This window comes from Castor canadensis, chromosome 9 (assembly GCF_047511655.1).
Source record: "Castor canadensis chromosome 9, mCasCan1.hap1v2, whole genome shotgun sequence".
Classification (NCBI taxonomy): domain Eukaryota; kingdom Metazoa; phylum Chordata; class Mammalia; order Rodentia; family Castoridae; genus Castor; species Castor canadensis.
In genome coordinates this window covers 121,957,666-121,974,060 of record NC_133394.1, presented here as the reverse complement: position 1 = coordinate 121,974,060, position 16,395 = coordinate 121,957,666, and the positions used below count along the sequence as shown (strand labels likewise).

Here is a 16,395-nt window from a genome sequence, read left to right as displayed (position 1 = left end):
AAAGATAAGTTGCTTATAGTTGTGTGGCTTCATATCTGGGTCCTCTATTCTGTTCCACTGGTCTTCATGTCTGTTTTTGTGCCAGTACCATGCTGTTTTTATTGTTACTGCTTTGTAATACAGTTTGAAGTCAGGTATTGTGATACCTCCTGCATTGTTCTTTTGACTGAGTATTGCCTTGGCTATTCGTGGCCTCTTGTGTTTCCATATAAATTTAACGGTAGATTTTTCAATCTCTTTAATGAATGTCATTGGAATTTTGATGGGAATTGCATTAAACATGTAGATTACTTTTGGGAGTATAGACATTTTTACTATGTTGATTCTACCAATCCATGAGCATGGGAGATCTCTCCACTTTCTATAGTCTTCCTCAATCTCTTTCTTCAGAAGTGTATAGTTTTCCTTGTAGAGGTCTTTCATATCTTTTGTTAGGTTTACACCTAGGTATTTGATTTTGTTTGAGGCTATTGTAAATGGAATTGTTTTCATACATTCTTTTTCCGTTTGCTCATTGTTAGTGTATAGAAATGCTAATGATTTTTCTATGTTGATTTTATATCCTGCTACCTTGCTATAGCTATTGATGATGTCTAGAAGCTTCTGAGTAGAGTTTTTTGGGTCTTTAAGGTATATTTGCAGTCATGTCGTCTGCAAATAGGGATATTTTGACAGTTTCTTTACCTATTTGTATTCCTTTTATTCCTTCTTCTTGCCTAATTGCTCTGGCTAGGAATTCCAGTACTATGTTGAATAGGAGTGGAGATAGTGGGCATCCCTGTCTGGTTCCAATTAGGATTTTTTTTAACAGTACTGGGATTTGAACTCAGGGCCTCACGCTTGCTAAGCAGGTGCTCTATCATATCAGCCACTCTGTCAGCCCTTTTTATGCTGGGTATTTTCAAGACAGGATCTCACAAACTATTTGCCAGGGCTGGCTTTGAACCACAATCCTCCTGATTTCTGTCTCCTGAGTAGTTAGGATTACAGGCATGAGCCACTGGTGCCCAGCTGCAATTTTTAAATAACGGTTTTTGTAAGAGCACCAGAATATAAAACAGAAATGGAACATCTGTGCTATCTTAGCCTTTTCTGTAGGTTACCTCTTATCTGGACAAAAAGAGCTAATAAATTAGGATGTGTTTATCTGAACTCCATACAGACTGAGTATCCCTAACCCAAAAATCTAAACTCCAAAATGTGGAATTTCTTTTTAGTGCAAACATGGTACTACAAGAGGAAAACTCCACACTGAAATTTTAATGCACAAAATTATTAAAAATATTTTATAAAGTTACCATCAGGCTATGCACATAAGGTATATATGAAATATAATTGACTTATGTTGAGACATCCCCAAGCTATCTCATTATGTATATGCAAATATTTCAAAATCCGAAAAAAAATTTGAAATAAGGAACACTCCTGGTTCCAAGCATTTCAGTTAAGGTAAGGTATACTCAATGTGTAACTCTTCACTTATAAGATCAAAACCTAAGTGTCCAGCAATACTTCCAGGGCTGAATAAAAGCACTTTCCTAGAAATTTGAATATCTTCTGTTCTATTCTGGAAACTTGCCATTGAGCAAAGGTCACAGCCAAACCTCTCTATCACTAGCCATGCCACACACTGTCACTTAATTAAAAAAGCACCTCCTGAGATCACTTAACTGTTTCACAACTTCAGGGACCTTAGCAACCTGGCCACACTTCACTTCTGACATACTTAGTATCCCAAGAAACAGAAGCACAATGGTGAAATCTTAATGCTGGAACCTTGGCAATCTGTCACTCCAATAAGCTGTGCCCAAAGAAATCAGCGCCTTTTCCTCGGCCACCCAGTCAGGAAGCAGGGATGTAAGTCCAGATCAACTGCCTCCCCTCCGGCCAATCACTCCTTCCACTAAGACGTCCCAACATGCACAGAAATAACATTTGTATGAATTACACATATGTTAAAATTCATATAAGCCAAACCAGAAAACAAGACAGGAATCTGTTCCATCCAAAATGAAGTACACACAGAAGACAAGTGAAGCCTCAACCCCAGCCCCAGCTAAAAACAGGCCTGGATGCACCCAGAATGCATTCCATGGAAGAAACAATGTCTGTGCTGTGCGCAGGAAACAGGTGTCCTCAGCAGAAACTGCCTAGCAAGCCGGGATCCTTCTTCTGTTCCTAGTGTTAGCCCTGTTGATACCAGCACAAGTGTCCAGCTCAAAGTGGGACAAAAGGCTTTCAACAAGATAAAACTACACTTGTGCCAGCCCCCTGCAAGAGACAGGAAACGCACAATGTCACCTGTTTTAGAAATCAGTGATTTATGGCATCATGTCCTGGGTTCAAGTCTTAAGGGACTTGTTTTGAAACACTGGCAGTTTCAAAAACTAAGAAAATAGGTCACTAAGAATGAAAATAAAATGATCTGACTCCTCACACTGTATGCTTCATATAGCCTTAGAGAATGAGCAGGGTTTTATTCTTTTCCTTCGTAATTATTTCTTTTAAACAGTGCTCACCTCCACATCTTCCTTCATGAGTGTTTACCTTCTGAGTCCATGCTGCACCAATCAGAACCCTAAGATTCTCACAAAATGAGAAGAAAGGAGAACACAGTGGACAGACAGCAATGACCAACTCAGAAACACTCCCTGACAGGCCCTGATTTAGCTGGCTTCTTGTCATGCTGTTCTACTATTCTTGTCTGCTGTTCTACTGCAGTACAACAAAGCCTCAAACTGTGAAGCCGGGAGTAAAAGAACCACATCAGGGATGATGTGATCCAGCTTTGTCACAGCCCCAGCAAGTACAATGGCTCAGCTCCTCCACAGAGAAGCCAGGCCCCGGATGAAAAACAAAATGCTTTCTTTCCACCCAAAACTGCTCCTAACATCCCCACCATACACTTCCATGGCCAGATCCCAGAGGGGATCACAAGATAAGCCATGATTCATTCCCTTCTATGTCTCAATCCCAGTAACAAAGGTTAATGCCCACAGCCAGCAAAGTGAGTTCAATTCTCAGTGATATTTCACAGTGGAATTAGAGCTTTGTGGGTAGCATCGTGCAAGTAGCTTTTTAAAGTCATCTGAAGGATAATGACAGTAAGTTTAAACTGAGTAGTCTGGTAGAATGAACTCTGGCCTACAAACCACAAACGGGACAGAATTTTGCTGAAGTCACCAAGTTACCTTTCCCAATAGAAGACATTAACTAGGAATTAGAATTCCATGAGAGTCACAGATGTAAAGTCCTTCATTAGCAAAACATGCATCAGATACTGTCACCCCTCGAGAACCTGAACTGTCTGGCTGGCTTAATGACACAAGGAAGGAAGGATTCAGCTTCCTGTGCCTGATTCCAGGAATATCAGTCAAGCCAATTCAACACTGCTGAAATTTCTATCTCAAAACAACTGGGCACACAGGGCAAGGACAAAATGACTGGGCACACAGTTGTGATTCTTCTCACAACTGTGAAAATTTGATTTTAAAAAGTTAGTTTTGGTAAATTTATATCACAAAATGTTTGGGAGAGAGGAGGAAACAATTTATTTGAAAGAATGAGGGCTTTTTAAAAAGATTTCCCCAAAAAGGCATTTATGTAGGCTCCCATCACAGGTAACAGAAAGGGGCCCGCTGGGAACAATCCAAACTGGCACCCAACCAAGTCTGTGGCTGATGATGAAGATGCCGAGTCTGGCAATGGCTTCACGTAGTAACTTCCCCTATCACTCTCTCAAGCAAAGAGGCCTCAAGGGCTGGAAAGGAGGGAATTAATGTTCATTAATGTGTCCAAGCTGTCCTGGAACAAGGGATGAGGAAATAACAGATTTAGAGGCTGTGGAGCCAGCTCTGCTCCTTATGATGCAGGCTTTCTGAGGTAGCTACTCGGGGGCTTTAGTCTTTGTTCCATCACTTGTCAAACAAGAAGGGCACGATTAGCCAACCTTATGGAGCTGTGTGTTGATGAAACAATGAGGAAGGCATTGTGGAAACTATAAAGCACCACATATCCATTCAGCAAATATTTACAAAAAACTGGGGAGACGCTGCCAGGGGTGGCATTGTAGATTCAACCAACCATAAGTAAAGGAGACAGCTTCTTCCAGGGAAGACCTCCATTAAGCGATGCTATGATGTGCCAGGAGCCCAGAGGCTCCTGGGCAGAATCTTATCAGCCTACTAGGCAAATATCATGCAGTGTCACCTTTACAAGTCCACACAAAGTTCATTGGGGAAAGCGTAGATGCAATTGTTAGCTCTCGGTATTTAACTGCTGGAAGCTCATTCACTGAGCTCATTTTTATGGAGCATCAGTAAGTGCCATTCTAGCTGCTGAGGATCTGGCACTGAACAAAATTTCCATCTAACATAGCTGATATTTCTGTTGATCCTCATCCACATGAAAAGTAAAATAGATGTACTAAACACATATAAGCAGCCATGTCTGTTGCAATACAATGATTCTTTTTTTAACCAAAGCCTCTACTCACGAAAATAAATAAATAAATAAATAAATAAATGAATAAAGAGGAGCCTTCTAACTGGCCTCAATTCAATAACTATTTTATTTCTTATTTCAATCCCCAGGCCACATCTTACAGTACACCAAATAACAACCTCTATATGAAGGCACACTTAGTTGGAGGAATTACAGTTTGTGTGTGTGTTTTGGCAAGAGTGAAGTGTGCGTGCACACACACATACGCACACATACACACACATATACACACACACGCACACACATACACACGCACACATATACACACACGCACACACATACACACGCACTCATGCACATACACGCGCACACACACGCACACATACGCACACATATACACACACACGCACACACATACACACGCACTCATGCACATACACGTGCACACACACATACGCACACATACGCACACATATACACACACACGCACACACATACACACGCACTCATGCACATACACGTGCACACACACACATACGCACACATATGTACACATATACACACACACGCACACACATACACACGCACTCATGCACATACACGGGCACACACACACATTCTTCCACCAAGGAAAAATAACACACACTCGAATCTATCCAATAACAACCCCAGTCTTAACAACAGCATATCAGTTATTTTAGAAGCATTTCCTGTAGACTTTTTTTTAAAAAGTTGAATGATTTATTTTAGAAACTAAACTCAAGTTCAATTTTAACAAGCCAAATGTCTGTCTTACCAAAGTTTCTATTTAAAAGAAATGTTTTATTTAATTTTTTTTAAGTCCTGAGAACTAGGCTGTCCAGGACATTGTCAGCCTTGCTGCCCAAAAATGCAATATGGGCTTGAGAGAAAAGGATTGATGAAGAGCAAGAAAGAGAAAGAAAAGAAGGGAGGTGACAATCCTTGTATTGACCTCTTGGACAGAGTTCCAAAACCCATGCACTCAGCACAGACCAAGTATTCAAATGAACAGCAAGGGAGAAAGTAAACATCCAGTTAAAAGTAACCAAAATACAGGCTGGGGACGGAGCTCAGTGGTAGGACACCTGCCTAGCATGTGCAAGACCCTGGGTTTGAACCCCAGCAAGGGGGAAGGGAGGCACGGTGGGGGGGCATTGACTAAAATGCTACTCAAGTAGGGGTAGAGCAGGGATTTCCAAGCCTGAGGGTCCTATGAAAACACAGAGCAGTGTCTGGGAATCTGTATTTTCTTAACTGCCCCCAAATGAGGCTGATGTTCAGCCATGGGAATCACAGAATTGCTAACTGAGAAATGTACTGCAAGTTTTATTTTAATCACGGGTAACTGCTTTATTGAGTGCTTTCCATTAATCCTCACATCCATCCTGAGGTAGGAGCTATTATTATGCCTCTTTCAAATGAGGAAAACTGAGGTGTGGAGAGGTGAAATAAGTCTGGTGTTAACTCAACTTTTAAATCAAGGGCCTATGCTTCTGATCCAGGTCTTATCTGCCCTGTATTTTCTTAGCACTCTGATCTGGTAAACTTTAGAAAGCTAGCAGTCTCTTGTTTATTGTATTCTAAGGATGTCACATATTACTCATCTCAATAATATACAACAGCCATTAAAGTCTTTAATATAGAACATGAATCCCAAAATTCAATAATAAATTGAATGTATTGAATTGTGCCAATCCTGTATTAACTAGGGTCCTCTGTTACAGTAAGTGGAGTCTATTTAGAGCACAGGGGCAGTATTTGGTCAGGTCTGTAGTGCTTTTAATTACTTTCCAACTTAAGGGCTAGAGATGTGGCTTAGTGGTGGTGTGTTTCACTAGCCTGCATGAGGCCCTGAGTTCAATACCCAGCACCTCAAAAAGAGAGAAAGACAGACAGGGAGAGAGACAGATGGCAGGGAATGGGGCACAAAAATGCTCCTACATCAACACTGCACCTTTATCTAGAAGGAAGCTGCATGGAATGAAGTCAGGTCATTAGGAATTACTACTACCCCGGCTAACTTCTTTTCATAATCCCACGCTTTTTCTCAGTGTGACTACCTCACAGAAATAATTCTTGAAGGCTTTGTGATTCTCAATGTTTCTCTCACCAATGAGAGCAAGCAGACATTTATTTCAGTAATTCACATGCCTTATCTCAGCAGGATCTCTGCAGCATCTCACCTCCGTACCTGGTCTCACACTGTCTGACTTCTTCCTGTTTCTCCACTACCTCTCTGAAAGTTCTTTTCTGGGCTATGTATTGGGTTCCTTTCTACCTGACCACTACAATACCAAGATGCTCAAACAGCCTAAGTCCCACCTTACATTTCATGCAACAGGCAACACATGGCTAGGCTCAGCTACCCAGCATATTCTGTATGTCCCATGTGCCACCCATCACCACCAGCTCATTCGTGGTGAGAAATCTTACACGCCAAGCACCACGTTTTATCTTCGGGCTGGACCTCTCTGGACAACTCACTGTCCAGCCTACTGCACCACAGCTCCTGTGCTTCCATGTCCCTCACCCTCTAACCCAGATTGCATCCACTCCCCAAGACATAGTTCTTCATGTTTATACACTGGTAATAATGACATATGTCTTATAAAAAAGTTTCTTGCCAGGGAACTGAGATCAGAAGATCTCAGTTCAAGGCCAGTCTGAGAAAAAAGTTCATGAGACCCCATCTTAACTAATAGCAATGGTGTGTACCTGTTACCCCAAGCTGTGCAGGAGGCTGAGACTGGGAGGATAGAGGTTCCAGATCAGCCTAAGCCAAAAAAAAAAAAAAAAAAAGTTTGCGAGACACCATCTCAGCAGAGAAAAAGTTGGGTGAAGTACCACATACCTGCCAACCTGTGCAAACAGCAAGACCTTATCTCTAAAATAACCAGAAAAAATGGGTTAGAGTCACTTACCTAGCAAGTGCAAAGGCCTGAGTTCAAACCCCAGTACTGCCCAAAAGCAAAACTTTCCTTAAAAATTTAGCAACATTTTTTTCTCTTTCTTCCTTTCTTTCTCTCTTCATCCTTTCCCTCCCTTTTCCCCTCTCCCTCTTCTTTATGCCATTGGGGTTTAAACTCAGGCCCTTGTGCTTGCTAAGCAGATGCTCTACCACTTGAGCCAACCCTCATCCCTCTTTCTTTAAACTTTTAAGTTACAATGGTGGCTCTTGCAAATGATGGCATCTTATAGTCAACACATGGCAGAGGTGATCTGAATGCATGCTCCTCCTTTGCCCTACAATGTGCTGGCCCAACAGAAAGCTGATCCATGATGAAAATGCTGCATATCTGACTTGTTCTGTACAGTAGCCACTAACCTAGTGTGCCTTGAAATGTGGCTAGGAGAGTTGAGGAACTACATTTTTAGCTTGATTTTAATGAGATTTACCCGTTTTATTAGCATACATTAATAGTACAAGGGGAGGGTTTCATTGTGATAATTTCATAAATGTGTATAATGTACCTTGAACAAATTTACCCCCTCTATTATTCCCTTAACTCACTTCTCCCCCACTTTTCAGTGTGTGTGTGTGTGTGTGTGTGTGTGTGTGTGTATAATATACTCCAATCCTCTTCAGCACCCAGAACCCTCTTGTTCCCCTCCCCCTCCTCACTGATACCCTCCCTCAGATAGTCCCACTTTTACATTCATGTCCCATTACTGTCCAGCCTACTGGACATCATCATCATTTAGGTCTAGATTCCACACATGAGCAAAAACATGTGATATCTGGCTTTCTGAGCTTCCTTATCTCACTCAAATCATGATCTCCAGTTCCAAACATTTTCCTGCAAACGGCATAATTTCATTCTTCTTTATGACTGAACAATACTCCATGATGTGTATATTCCACATTTTTCTTTATCTATTCAGCAGTTGATGGGCATCTAGGCTGATTCCACAGTTTGGCTATTGTGAACAGTGCTACAATAAACATGGGTATGCAGGTATCTCTCTTGTAGGTTGATCTACATCCCTTCAGATGAGGGGTCATAAGGTAGGTCTATGTTTAGTTTTTGGGAGAACCTCCATACTGATTTTCATAGTGATTACACTAGTTTTCATTCCCACAACAGTAAGAATGCGTCTTTGCCAGCATAAATTGTCTGTTGTCTTGATGAATGTCATTTGACTGGGGTGAGAAGGATCTCAGCGTAGTTTTGACGTACATTTCCTTTATGGCTAAGGATGCCGAACGCAGCTTTGTGTATTTATTAGCTACTTCTACGTCTTCTGAGAACTACCTGTTCAGTTCATTTGCCCATTTATTAGTTGGATTATTTTGGACCAGTCCTTTTCCATGGAATCACTTTCTTCTACCTGAAATACAGCCTTTAAGATGTTTCTTAGTAAAGGTTTGCTGTGGTAAAATCAAGTTGAATTTTTTCCAAAAGCCTATTTTTCTTAAATAACAGATCTGATGGCCTTCCATCAACATTTTTTTCTTTTAGCTTGCTTTTTTTTTTTTCCCTGCTGTTGCTTATTTGCTTGCTCTGGAAGCAACCTGTCTTTTGTGTTTGCTTAGAAACAAAGCTCCCAGTTTTGGTCTTACCTTACCCTTTGGTGGCTGATCTAACTGAAGTGGAGACTTTAGAGATATCTTAGTTCCTATGATCCCAAAAGAACACTAAAGAATATTTTATCCAAAATATAGAAGGGAAATCTGTCAGTCCCCATATTGCTAGAAATCTAAGCAACATTACTCTTGAACTAGTCATCTTTCCCCAAAACCTACTTTCCTACTTTGTTCCCCACTCACTCTTACCTAAATCTTCAACCCAAATTGCAAGCACCAATTTGGTGCTCTCTTCCCTCTCTAATTCATGTGCGAATGGTTACCAAGTCCTAACTTCTTGCTTGATCAAAAGTAGGTTTGTGTTTAGCACACTGACCCACTCCTGCAATCCCAACTACTCAGGATGTAGAGATCAGAAGGATCATGATTCAAGGCCAGCCCAGCAAAAAGTATTTGTTTGGATACCATCTCAATAACAACAACAATAACAACAACAAAAGCCGGGCATGGTAGTACACATCTGTGATTCCAGCTACAAGGGAGGCATAAATAGGAGGACTGTGGTCCCGGCCAGCCTGGGCAAAAACATGAGACCCTATCTGAAAAATAACTAAAGCAAAAAAGGGCTGGGGGGCATGCATGGCTCAAGAGCCTGCCTAGCAAACCCCAGCATTGCCAAAAAAAAAAAAAAAAAAAAAGATAGGTTGGGTTTGCATTTATGTTTCTGACTTGGAAACTGTTAGTATAATTTTAACCATCAAAGCCAAATAAAAATAGATGAGGCAGAATTAAAGTGTGAATCACGCATCCCACTAAAGGAAGGTACTTAATGGGAAGGAAGCTTGGAATATAGAGATATGGAAGGAGGGTTGAGTTTCCCAGGGACTGAAGAAATGCCACATCAGTGGTCAGAAATGTCATCACACTTTTAAGGATAGGCTTAATTTTAGTCAAACAAAATTATCTGTCATGATAAATTAACGTTCATTTGAATTTTATTGCTTTTGTAGCTTGTTTGAGTCTATAAATTTGTCATTGTTTTACAGTTATATTACAGCTAGAAGCATAAGGAGTTTATACCTAGTTTTATGTTCAGGCATATTTAAGCTACTTCATAATAAAAATATTTATTATTGAGGACTTGTGAAATACTTTTTTCCTTTACCTAAAGAGGCCCATGAATTCTGGAAATTTAAGGAACACTGGGCTTTATATACTTTGCCACCTTTGATACATTCATCATTCTCTCCACAAACGAATAAAGAGAAATGGAACACAATAGCACAAGCAAGAAATCATTTGCTGAACTCCAATTTCCCCCCAGTTCTCCAGCTCCCTGAATCGTGTCATTACTGATTAGTCACTGGAGAGGGCACGCTTTGTTCCTTTCCTCCAACAGAGGTGGCTTCTAATGTGTAAGATGACTGAGACACTGCTTAGCCCAGCTCCTACCATCCCAACTTCTACTAAAATTTATAAAATAACACAAATATACCTGGCAACAGTACAACAAATAAAAATGTGTCAAACAAAGACTGGCCCTTGCCTCAAGGAAGCCCATTTCCTGGCTGGGTTCAATAACCGGTAATCTGCAGAAGTGAGGCATTGTTTTTCTGAATGAGTGTAAGAAGTTCCCATCATTTCTTTTGTAACCTTTATTTTCTTAGTCTTTTCAAACTGTTGGTTTCTTCAACTTCCAGTTACTTCACATTAAAAGTCACCCTAAAAAATAAAGCGTTCTCTCTTCAACATACCTGCCCATGGTATCAGTACCTTATGCTTCCCAGGAGGGAGGTCACAGCATATCCACACTCCCTTTCTATATAGAGGGGCACCCTGGGGCCTGAGCCACATAGCTGATGGAGTTGACAGTACCCAGTTCTACCTGGTCTTATCACCCAATCCAACCTATATGATCCATTTTAAATCATAAGTAATTTGAGCAAGACTTAAAATTAATAAGTTTGATCTTTGTTAAATTTTTTTTTAAAAAACTACCCATAAAATTTGACATTTTTACTAATAATAATTTGAAGATATCCTAGTGTATGAAACACCAACTTATGTTTCAATAAAAAATTTAACAAGAGTTTCTCAAATTTTGAAACCTTATTATTGGATCCTTACTTGGAAGTTTGTTGGCTTTGGTCTTTTTTTAAAAAATTACAGTACATTAACTTGGGGGGAGGAAGGGGGATGACCTTCTGATTCAAAGAGAAAAACAGGACATTCTACTGATGGTTTAAAAAATAAGCTAGTGACCTCAAGTAAACTTAATTCAGTAATTCTCAAATCCAGATTCGGGGGCAGTACAGAACTTGCGCCTTTAATAAACACTATAATTCCGGTAGCCTATAAGCTGCTTGATGGGCAACACTGGACCATTCATTCAATGTTTCTAAAAATCAAACAAACTGTTGTACTATCTCTACCTACTCAAAAAATCAAGACAAAAAGGAAGAGGAAAAAATGAAGAGGAGTAAGAGAGAATCCAAGAGCCACACTGTCCGACAGGCTGGACAGACTGACAGACTAGGTGCTCAGACATGGTGTTGCCTTTCAAGCATGTGGAAAAGTGGCTTTCAGGGAATAACATTCCTAGACTCTGGCCTAATGAATTGTGCTGAGAGTTGCTGCTAAGAACTTTTAAAACAAACTCCAAGAAGAAATGGAGCTATCATCCCATGAACAGGTGAAATCAAGTCACAGGCTAGGACAGGGTTTGGCAAACGCCAAACCCTTAAGAAATACCTAATTAAGAACCAATTCCTGGCCTAGCTCAAAGTTCATTTAACCACAGAAGTGAAATCATAATTAATATGACCCTATCTTATTTCCCCCCTGTGTTTGTCTCCTCAGGGCATCTTTAATGGCCAAGATGGAGATGCAACCATAACTATTATAACAACAATGGTTGGAAGGCTCATCTTATGTTTTAGTAGTTCACAGACTGAGGGAGATGGTTTGATTAATTCTTCTTAAAGAAACCTGAACTTTGTAAAATTACATACATTATCAACCTTAAACCAAATAGTGCTTGTAAGCAAAACCTAATACCAAAGATGAAAACTAGGAAAAAATGAAAGGGGAAGAATAGAAAGTACAACTAATGAAGACAAAAGATCAAAAGTAAAGAAGTCAGGAATTCAACATAGCTAAAAATACAAACCGTTACTTGATCCACATACTATATGATTTTTAACAAAAAAAGAAAAAAAAATCCTAAAAGGAAAATTCTTCAAGAGGAAGTAGTTAGAATTCCTATGTACACTGGGGTGGGGGGAGGAGGAAAGAGGTCCTCGTGCTCTATGTATCGACCCCAGTCCAGCTTCGCTCATCCATTCACTCCTTCTTCTTCCTTTGACAAGCCAACATTCAAAAGAAAATCCTCAGGGCTAGAAATATAGCTCAGTGGTACAGCACCTGCCTAGCATGCACAAAGCCCTGGGTTCAATCCCCATTACCACAAAAAAAAAAAAAAAAAAAAACCCAAGTTATATAGGGGAAAAAAACTTTCTACGTACAAATTAACCTCTGCTGTGAAGCTGAGTCCACACTCATATTTCACAGAAGATAGGGTGATAATGGGATTTGAAGGCTGAGGGGAGTAGGTTCAAATCCTACCTGCACAGCTTATTATCTGAATGCTCTGAAGATCCCTTTAACTTCTGGTTTCCTCCCCTATGAAACAAGGACCACCTTCTAGTGCAGCAAGAAGTAAGAATGAAGTGTCGTAAAGCACCATGCTGCATCCATCAAATGCCATTTCGACCGTTTTCACCTCTGCTGCATCTGCCTGAGGACTCCATAATTTTCTGATTTGGACAGGTAGGGCCAATGCAAGTTCTCCCCTGGCTGCAAAGCTCTCTACAAGAAAGCTTCCTCCAAACATCTAACACAGGCATGCTAAAATCCTTGGGAGATGGGCTCTGTTCTCTCCAAGATGAACTGAGAGCCATTCTCGGGCTTTCTAAAAGAGAAGAGCTTTCATTCTTTTGAGTGTAGCAAAATAAGCCAAAGACATTAACGCCAAGATTTCACCTCCACAACAAGTTGATCTCAACACTTTGGCAACAGGTGGAAAAGCAGGCAGAACCAACCTGAGAGGTGGGGTTGTAGGGTGTCTCCACACCCCACAACTCCCCTGATGCACACATACACATCCTCTGAAACCTGGCCCCAGTCAGCACGTGCCCAGGGACAATGCAGAGTCCATGGAGAAGGAAGCTACCAGCTCTTACTATGCTTCCGTGGCCCCTGGATAAGAACTACAAGGTGATCCTACCAGTAATTAAGAGAGGTCAATATTAATGAGGACAAAGTCATTGACTTGGGAGCTAGACTGCCTGGTTCAAAGCCTGGCTTCATCCTATCCTCTCTGTGTGATCTTGGATATGTCCTGCAGCATAGTATAATGAGACCACCTAACTCTTGTTACCATGGAAACACCACATCCATTCCTTATCAATGAGGCAGAGAAAGCAGGGGTACACATTTCTTGTCTTCTCAGAAAATGACGACAGTGCCCTAAGAGACTATGCCCAATGCAGTTCGAATCGTGTGGACACACTGTGACACCAGTCTGGTTCACTGTAAGCAGCAGCTCTATGAGTGCGTCAGGAACACCTGCAAAGATTCTCTAGGAGGTACATGTCTGGATGGCTGGGCTGGTGTGGAGCCCAGAATGTGCATTTTGACAAAGCAAAGCCATTCCTAATGTCCACCAAGAAGTGAGAAACACTGGCTGAAAGCAAGTCCCCAGCTCTGTAAACCACCCTTTCCTGCAGGGCGTGGTGTTTGAAGGGCACCCACTGCCAATGAAAACACCTATGAATCTGTCTGCTGCTGCTGAAATTCCCCTAGGAAAGCTTTCTATGGCACACATCAGACTATATATTAAACTAGAAAATGAACTAACACTAACTGAGCATCCACAACACACCAGGCCCTTCTTTTATCTGCCCTGTTCCTCACCATCACCCCCTGGCATAGTTACAAAGGGGGAAATTGAAGAGCAGAGGGATTCCCCAACAGAGCCAGGATTCCATCCCAGGTGTGTCCCACCCACTAAGCCACTCTGCCTCCTGGCCTACAGCCTCAAACTGAAGACAATGAGAGTGACTGGAGGGGGAACTGCACACACCCCGCTCCAACCCACCCCAGCTCATCTCAGGTTGTAATGAACCGCGGACAGAGGTGAAGTGTGAGGATACTTCTCCTCCCTGCCTCTTTCAGAAGAGACTCAGAACAAATCACAAACTCACCAAACCTTAATGCTTCATCTGTACAAGAGAAATGGGTTTGCTCTAAATCAATTCCCTCCCCATCTCCCTCTCTCACAAAATTAGAAGGAAGGGAAAGGAATGGATGAACTAACAGAAATTGTCAGATACAAATAGAGAATCTCACCTCAAAGCAGCTACTTTTTCTTTGAGTCTCAAATAAGATCACAAAATGCACAGTAATATTAGCTAAGGTTTACTGAACTTAGTTGGTGGAATGAACACCTCATCCCACAGCTGCAAGAGTTAGATATTATCATCCAGTTTTTAGATGAGAAAACAGAAGGAGAAAAAGGTTAGAAGACTTTGTCCAAAGAGTCACTGTTTATGAATGGAAATAAAAACCAGGATTGGATCTAACCTTTTTAACTCTTACTGCCTATTATGCTATCTGGTTTACAAAATCACTACTTTACCTACCTTGTTTCATCCCACCCCTACTTTTCCCCTTTTTAGGAAATTTTCAGGAGCTGTGAAGTACCTCAAAGTTTCAGAGAAAGTAAAGGGATGTGGTTATCTATAAACTGGAGTCTCATCCCTGGAATAAATAAAAGAGGCTTGTAAGCTTATTTTCAGTTTAATGAATAGAAAATAAACAGAGGCATCTGAAGAAAATGAAGGCAACCAAGAAATAACACTAAGAAGGAAAGCAATAGGCTTGAAAGCAAAAAAAAAAAAAAAAAAGAAAGGGAAAAAAGCTCACGAGATGTTGCTCCCTGGGTGCTGGAGAAATGGTGCTCTTGGGAAACTTCAAGGTGAAAGCCAAGGCCAGGGAGGTGACTCAGGCTACCGGAATACAATGATGTGGCCGGGCCAACTGCTAAAGGAACTAGAGGAAGCTCACAGGTGCTGCTGGCATGGACAGGAGGACAAGGGAGGAGAGGACAGCAGCCCCAGCCCAGGGCCTGTTAAGGGCTTAGTCAGGGCACTAAGGAACACTGTGCACACCCTCATTTCCCTCCCCACAAGGAGCACGGCCAGACATTCCTTCTTAATGTGAGGGGATGGCTCTGTTAATATTAGACAGGACAGATAGGAAAAGTTTTCTTCACAGAATGCACTCTAGCCAGCAAGCAGACACCAAAGACAACTCCAGGAAGCTGCCTACAGCATCAGAAATCACCAGCAGTCAGGAGACCTGGGTTCCAGCCATGGCCCCAGCCTTAATTCTCAGGCTAGGTAAACGCCTCAGCAACTAAGACCATGAGCATTCAACAGAAGGGCGGGCCAGATGGCCTCAAACAGGCTACCCTCTGGTGATTAGACTCCCTTCCCAAGTTGCTCTTGACCCCTTCTTCCATCACAGGACTCTACTGAGACCCCAGGAGAGGGGTCCAAAGAGTGGAAGGAAGGGAGGAAGAAACTGAAGATGGCAGATGCACTTAACCCTCAATGAGCCTTGTAAGAATAGAAATGACTCACACTAATAGAGACAACGAAAATCATATCTACCACTTATTGAGTTGTTACTGTGTGACAGGCACAGTTTGAAGCACTTTATATTCGTTCATTTAATCCTCAGAAAAATCTTGGAAGAGGGAGCCAGGTTAAGGAACTTGCTCTTAGCCTGCATAACCTGCACAGCTGTGATTAAGCTGAGATTTGAACTTGGCCTCCAGAGCCTGAGCTCTATCACTACTCATGCAGCATTAGCTAAGTGGTAAGAGTACCCAGCTTACTATGATGTGAGGCTTCTATATGATTTTGACGGAAATTACATCAACTCAAACGGAAAATGTATAGTACAGAATGCTGATTTCCCTGTTGGAGTGACAAGCCTGGATCTGTGAGCAAACAAGCACACAACTGGGGTTAAACCATGACCATCACAGACATTGCTTCTTGATTCTGAAATTTTTCTCCCTCAGCTTAAACCCAAATTCTCTCTCTAAACTACAGGTCTCCAGGTGAGCACTGATGATGAGGACCTCTCCCAGTCATCCCCTTATTTACTCAAGAGTAAATAAATGCTAAATGAGTGGCTCCAAGCCACACAGGTGAGCAAAGAGAGCACTAAGCTGCAATCTGAACCTCCCAAATAAGTATGTTCCTGCAATTCTGTAAAAATAAGACCCACATCTTATCCTTTTTCCTGTTTGTTTTTTGCCTTCTGTTACAGAAACT

General features: G+C 41.5%; 1 protein-coding gene across 12 annotated transcripts in view; it reads right to left on the bottom strand.

The window, feature by feature from the left end:
- The window catches only part of Apbb2 (amyloid beta precursor protein binding family B member 2), a 326,509-nt gene that overhangs the window by 251,543 nt on the left and 58,571 nt on the right, over positions 1 to 16,395 (bottom strand). Inside the window, exon 1 of one of the 12 annotated variants that reach the window (XM_074042379.1) lies at positions 14,975 to 15,168. The exons of the other annotated variants lie outside the window; for them this stretch is intronic. The gene's annotated coding sequence lies outside the window, so the exon portion shown is untranslated. Of the gene's footprint in view, positions 1 to 14,974; positions 15,169 to 16,395 lie in introns of those variants that run through there. 12 annotated transcript variants of the gene reach the window in all.